The sequence below is a fragment of the Chaetura pelagica genome, unplaced genomic scaffold (assembly GCF_000747805.2).
Source record: "Chaetura pelagica isolate M959 unplaced genomic scaffold, ChaPel_1.0 scaffold101, whole genome shotgun sequence".
In the NCBI taxonomy this organism is placed as follows: Eukaryota; Metazoa; Chordata; class Aves; order Apodiformes; family Apodidae; genus Chaetura; species Chaetura pelagica.
The window spans coordinates 6860398-6867858 of NW_009952564.1; the positions used below are offsets into that span (position 1 = coordinate 6860398).

A 7461-nucleotide genomic window follows, 5' to 3' on the forward strand; every position below is an offset into this window, starting at 1 on the left:
GGGCTTTGGGGGGGGAAAAAGGGTGTCCTGGTCTTCGCAGGCTTGTTGCTTGCCTGTGCTCTCACCCCTCCGCCAGAAAGGGCTTGTTTTGTGTCGCTGGGAAGTGAGCGCTGCTGCTCTGGAGCCCCAGGGAGTCTGGAGAGTTGGAGGGAAGTGACAGCAGATGAAAACCCCAGGTTAAGAGCTGAGAAGGGTTATCAGAACCGGGTGAGTCCCTGGTTTTAGAGATACGATTTGTTTGCCCCAGGAGGCATCTTGCATCAGTACAGAGTGGGTTGCTGGTTTTGCCCTTCTGCCTCAAATGGAAGATGCAAAGTAACAGGAATTCTAGCACTTGCTATTACACAACATCTTTCCTCTGGAGATGTCAGAGCAGAGAAAATCATTATTATCTTTTTTTTTTCTTTTTTAATTAGGGGGTGAAGTTGAGACCAAAGCAGATTAAGTGATCTGTCCAGTATCATTAAATATGACACTGGCAGAACAAAGTTCCTGGCTTCCACCTTTGTTGTCCTGGTTCCCAGGTCATGGCGTCTCAGCAAATTAAAAGAATAGATTTTTACTCGTTGGATTAGCTATAATTAATAATTAATTACTTATAATAATTATAATTAATTATAATTAATTCCTTTATGATATGTGGAGTAGATAGACTTAACAGCAACGTAAGTATCTTGAAGGCCACCAACACCAGTGCACACTAAAATCATAGAATCCCAAAATCATGCTTTGGATTGGAAAGCACCTCAAAGATCATCTAATTCAACCCCCCTGCCACGGGCAGGGGCACTTCCCACTAGACCAGGGTGCTCAGAGCCCCATCCAACCTGCCCTTGAACACTCCCAGGGAGGGGGCATCTGCAGCTCCTCTAGGCAACCTCTTCCAGTGTCTCACCACTCTCACAGTAAATAATTTATTCCTAATATCTAATCTCAATTTACTTTCTTTCAGCTTACAACCATCACCCCTTGTCCTATCGCTAGATGTTATTGTAAGAAGTCCCTCCCCTGCTTTCCTGTAGCTCCTGGAAGGCCATTATAAGGTCAAATACCCAGAGCTTAGCAGTGTAGAGATGGTTTCAGCAGTTCACATATTTCTGAATGAAGTACCTGACCTTTCTGGGTCTTAAAAAGCCATACCCTGATAACAGATTCACCCCCTCTCCCTGCATTCATTAAAAAATGTTGCAACATCAATGCCACTGAAATTTTGCAAACAGTTCAAGGCAACTTCTCACAAATGCCTTGACAGCATTGGCAGGAGTCCTGGAGAAGGAGGAGTTCATGGAATAAAACACAGTGAAATATTCTGGGGAGATATAGCATAATTAAATTAAATGCTTTCCATCAGTTAAAAAAAACAACAAAAAAATTCTCTTTGGTTGACTGATATACAAAAAAATCTGTAGTTCCTTGAAAGTTTTTAGGAAATTGCAATCTTGAATACATTGCTAGTGTTTTGTTTTGTTGTGTCTTGTTTTGTTTCTTTAAACAACTTTTTGTTCAAATTTGTCATCTGCTGCCTTCAAGCTATAAACGAGCCCCAGTTAGGAAAGAAGCAACCCAACAAAAATGTTCAGATTTACTTCCCCTACCTCATTTCTTCTCTTTGCCTCAACCTGGCCCCAAAACAAATAAATAATGAAAATTTGCTAAAAAGCTTTTTTTTGTGTGTGTGTTTTGGAGGGGAGGTCTCTGTGCTCTAGGGGAAACCTTGGCCTGCATTTTCTGATGAAATACCCCTTTCCTATTTGTGCAGCTGCTGGAGGTGTTTAACAGCACATGTTGAGAAAGACAGACACCCTAACTTTATTTTAAGGAGTCCAAAATAATATGTTTTTGGATACGTTTTAGTAGGGAATAGATATAGGGAAACCCGTAAGGAATGTAAAGCATGTTTCTCTTTCCAGGATTTTTTTCTGTAACACCATTAACAGCATTCTCCAGTATCTTTGCAAGCTCCAGTCCTGATAATTCTTTCCAGCTACAAAAGACCATGTCTTACAATACAGGATCTTAACTTACTGTGCAAATCATACCCTTTATGATTTAATAATGTTCTTTCTCCATGAAAGGAGATGCTTATCATTACTTGAGTCCTGATGGCCAACTGGCTCATCACTGGCTGCCCACACAAAGTCTATATAGCTACTAAATATGTATTCTGCTTGATGATATTGTTCTCCAAAAGCAATATTAGCAGTGTTGGAGGCAATAAATATTTTTTTTTTCTGCTGACTACATTCGTAGGTTATCTCTTGCAAAGCATAGTGAACTAAGGCAGTTTCTTTCAGCAGTGCATCTGTTTATTTGGGATGGTCCCTAGAGATTTGATAAAAATCACAAATCAGATGTTTAACCTCTCAGGTCGGTGATGGGTGACTGCTGAGTCTAGCCGTCCTTTTTCTCCATATGTGATACATGACATGTGATCCCATTGTATGATTTCTGGCAAAAATGGCAGAACTGGTGTTATTTCATGAAGATTTCATACTACTTACTGAAATGGTGAGAGGCACATAGTGTAATTTCCAACTTCTTCCTTTGCTATGGAAGATTTTACTCTTCTTGTTGCCTTCGCTTTGGAAACCCTGTTTGAGTCATATCATAGAATCACAGAATGGTTTTGGTTGGAAGGGACCTTTAAGTTTATCTAGATCCAACCCCCCTGCATGGGCAGGGACACCTCCCACTAGATCAGGTTGCTCTGAGCCCCATCCAACCAGGCCTTGAACACTTCCAGAGATGAGGCACCCCCAGCTTCCCTGGGCAACCTGTGCCAGGGTCTCACCACACTCATACTAAAGAATTTCTTCCCATTGTTTCATCTAAATCTCCCCTCTTCCAGTTTTAATCCATTAACCCTTGTCCACTCACTACTTGCCCTTGTAAAAAGCCCCTCCCCAGCTTTTCTGTAGTCCCTTCAGGTACTGGGAGGCCACTATAAGGTCTCTTTGGAGCCTTCTCTTCTCCAGGCTGAACAACCCCAACTACCTCAGCCTGTCTTCATAGCAGAGGTGCTCCAGCCCTCTGATCATCTTTGTGTCCCTTCTCTGTACTCACTCCAACAGCTCCATGTCCTTCTTGGGCTGAGGTCTCCAGAACTGTACACAGTGCTCCAGATGGGGTCTCATGTGAGCAGAGTAGAAGGGGAGAATCACCTCCCTTGACCTGCTGACTTCTAAGGCTTTCTTGTTTTGAAAGGCCTTATAATTACAGTCTCAGTTGCGTGTAAGTACAGCTGCTCCTTAATTTTCTTTGACTCCTAAGGCACTGCTTGGTTCCTGCCTGACCCCACAATGTCTTTCTGCTCTGACTTTGTCATGCTAGTTTCCAACCTACGTTCTCATTTCAAACATACTTCTGGAGCTATATCCTGCCTACGTCAGGCCTCCAATACTTTTTAACTTTCAGACTCCCACTCACATTTAATTCTGCTTTATTTTTTTCTATTCTTGATGCTGTATCTATAGATGTCTTTTGTTGTCTGTTTCCATAAACCTCCTTCAGTCCTCTTAGAACTTCCCATTTCTTCCTTTCCATCAGAATGTCATTATTAATAATTTAGTAAGATGCTTATAACAAGATTCCTTTGTTCTTTGTGGAAAAGATGCAAATGTTTTTCTGTCAGCTGCAGTGCATTCAAATCTGCAATAACCTTTATCTCCTTTTTTGCTTTGCCTTATACTCTATGAAAAAGCAAGGAACTTCAACTTTAAAACCCAGGTTTAAGCAACTAGACCTAAAACCATCTTTAACTCTTTTTCTCTACTCTCCTTCACAGATAGTAACCATGCATGTACCCAGTTAGTTAGCTGTTAGTTAACCACTGAAGGGATGTGCTGTCCAAAGGGGAAAGCAATGTGCACTTGTTACTGGGGGGTTGCACTACAAGGTGTATTTGGAGATGTGCTGTGGGAGGGAAGTGCTGCCTCCTGTTTGTGGAGGTGGTTATACAAGTGTGACCATGCACAGAAACACAGCCAGGAGGTATTTCTTTAGGGACCCGGGTTCTACCTGTCACAGAGCCAAGATCTCATCTCGACAATGAGAGAAATTATCTCATCTGTTGTATCATAACTATCATACCTGTATTGTGGGATGGCTCAAACCTAAGTGCTGAGGCCAGGCTCAGTAATAAGAGTGGAAAAAGCCAGCAGTGAGTGGAACAGGTGACCTTGTCCTCTCCTGACTCCTTTGAGCCTCCTGATAGGTTTAAAGATTGTTATTTTTTTCCCCCGAATTTTTCCTGAAACCATGAATCTGAGTTGTTTGAAATGTGTGTGTGGGGCTGTTTGCATTACCAAATGTTGGGGTTTTTTATTTCCAGTGGAAGGAAGAAAGGGCCTCATGGTGCTCTGCAGTTAGGGACAGCAGTGGAGATGTTGTTGAGAAGCTCTATAGATGCTCAAGGGGCCCATGGAGAGGACTTCTCAGAGCAAGAGCTGGCAGGCTATAGCTACCAAACTGCTGCCCAGAGGTTCTGGCCCAGTGGGCCAGACAAGCTTTCTCCAGTTCCAGAAAAATGTCTCCTTCGGGAGCTACTGAGAAGATCTGCTGGGCTCACTCTCTCTCATAAACAATAAATCCTTTTGCTCTCCAACCCTGCCCTGAGCCTTTCCTCTCAATACAAACATCCCCTCTACACATTCCCACACTGCAGAGAGAAACAGAAAGGCATTAATCCCATCCCTTCCCCTGTGCACTACTGAGCTGGCAAATGCTATTTTAATCAAGTTTTGGAGATCTTCATGGATCATTAATTTTCTTCACACTCAGTTTCATAAACCTCATTCCCATTATGGAAGGAAGCAGGAATTGAGTAGACTGTAGGCACATGGTTCTTACAAAAATGCTTCTTGAAACACTTCTAAGTGGTCCTAAAGTAATTGTAGTAACTTATTATGTATGACATCAAATTTCCTCTAAAAGGGCACTGTGTGTAACTGCACAGTCTATGTTTAGGAGGACTGTTTTCCTGCTGAGTGGTAAAGCTAACATATAAATAACTTGATCATCCCAAACTGCTGCTGATATAAAACCTCCTCCTAAAATATATCAGATGTCACCATGTGCTCCTATGAAAACAGACAGCCTTCATATCTGTAGCTGTGGACTGTAAAGCTAGCTGATATCTTTCTAGATGAAAGGTTCTTGACTGATTATTAGTACAGCCATATTGGCCTGAATTCCTTCCAAACCTTTGAGCCTCCCATTTTCTATAGGGCTGATGCCTCTTGGGGGCCAAGAGCCAGCCAAGAGCACACACAGAGACAGGGACCTAGCAAGGATTACACCTGAGTACATCCCTAAGTTGCCACTGTTTGCCTCTGCCTTTTCCATTCTCCCCTTTCCAGGCAGCAGTGCTGCCAGAGAGCGGCTGTGGCAGTTCCAGGCTATACTTCTATGGCAAACAAACTTCAGTTACTTTTACACCCACAGAAAAAGCAAACCAGGAATAATTTATACAACTTTAAAGGTACACTTAAACCTCTGAGAAAGCAGAGGGATCAGCTGAGCTCTCTCTGATCATTTTAGAGATCAGCCTCTAAGCCTGTTGAACGGTCTGCGGTCATTTTTTACAAGGTATTTCATAAGCAAACAACACCACAGGCTATACTGCAACTTTACATGGGGCTGTGGATTTGGAGAGAGCTTCTTGGGACACATAACGTTCCCTTTTCCCAATACAGTACACAGACTTCTACCCAAAGAGCCTCAGATTTAATCCAGGGTTTCTCATCAACCCTCTGAAACATGACCTACCTTTTAAGCTGCTCTTAAGCTACCTCTCTCCAATTAAGGAGCAGGGCTGTAAAATGCCACATCCTGTACCCATTTGGCTTGGCAGATTTAATGAGCCATTGTGGTAGAAACAAGGTAATATCCTCAAGCCACCATAGACTAATCTGTTATTCATTTTTTTAAACCCCAAATCATTCAGCTAGCAAACTCACACCATCAGTTGCACAAATCTGCTGTCTCCTTGAAGGGTTTTTGCAGACAATTTTTATTCTGACAGTTTTGTGTCTTTCATAACTCAGGTTAGCTGTGTTCCAGCAGCTATGGGGTGATGCTCTACCCAGCCCCATGGTAAATGTCCTTTTCAAAGGCAGATGCTATTACTAGGAGGTTAGAACTTTCCTTCTTAGTGGTTTGAAATGGAAGAGCTGTGGGTAGGGCAAAGGTTGAGCACCAGCCTCCTTCTTCCCACCCTCTTCTGCAAGTGGGTATATGTAGCCTACATGGAAAAGAGTAAAATAGATTCTCATGGTCGCATCCCTTCAGTGCAAATTTTTAGAGACATGTTTGGAGATGTTGACAAAAACTTTCCTGTTTTCTTCCTCTTCCAGGCTGTGTCTACCGGTAATACTTCGAGAAACAGCAATGTTGGGGGGAGATCTAAATCCTCTTCTCTGACATTTCCCTGCTTCTCACTAAATAGAAAGTGTCACAATGGCTTCTAGGGATGGCCCCTAGAAACAGTGGACAAACATTTCTGGCACACTTCTCCATGATTTGGCCTTGTGATTTTAAATTCCTTTTTACAAATTCTCCTTCCATCCAAACTATCCTCTGAGCATCCAGTACTTTCAGGATTCTTCTACCAAGGCTCATATCCTCTGGGTAGAAGTCATGCAATCAAGTAACAACATCCTGTAGGGCCTCAGCTCAAGGTTTTCTCAGATAAAAGCTGAGAAGGCACTCAAGTAGAGCTCAGGTTTGACTTAACAGCAAAACAATGGTGGATTTCTTTCAGTGCTCTGCTGCTCATTTCCTTTTGCACTTCGCCAGCCCTGCTCCTCATATTTTATGAAGACATTAAAATGCCACATTAGTTGCAAATATAATATGGCATAAACAATTCACTCAGCATGCTGCTGGAGGGAAGTGTAGAATGGTAATTGAACTACTGGCAACCAGAAAATTGTTAAGAAGGAGAAATTATGCCATAGCCACACTGACACTGACGTGCTTTGAGGTTAAGGTTGTTCTGAGCTCTTCTCTTCTGAAATAGTGGCCCAGCTGCAAACACCTCTGGAACAGTGACTAGGACACAGCAGAGCTAAATATGTGCTCAGACAAGAAACAAAAAGGCTGGGTATTGATTCTTACTGGTGTAGAGTTTCATAACTTGCCAGTCAAAAGAAAATGCTTAAGACAGATCTGGATCATGTAGCGTAGAAAAGGCAACACTTTTTGAAGGAAACCATGACAATAACGCTGGTGTTACTGTTACAATTGAAATATATGCCTAATAAACACATTCATTTGATGGACAGTTTTTCTTCAGTAACTGTAAGCGCAAGAGTAAGAGGATCTTTCAGGATGATGGGTTTGCTTTAAATACTACTTCAGTACTATCAAAATATATACTGAAATGTCACTTTCTCAAAAAAGAGAACCAAAGTGATGCTGTGTTTAATGGAATATGAGAGAATAATTAGAGATGGGTGGTCA

At 42.1% G+C, this 7461-nt stretch overlaps 1 protein-coding gene across 1 annotated transcript in view; it reads left to right on the plus strand.

Moving 5' to 3' along the window:
* Nucleotides 1-7461, plus strand: part of TBX15 (T-box 15) — a 108947-nt gene that overhangs the window by 69576 nt on the left and 31910 nt on the right. The gene's annotated exons all lie outside the window — the stretch shown is intronic.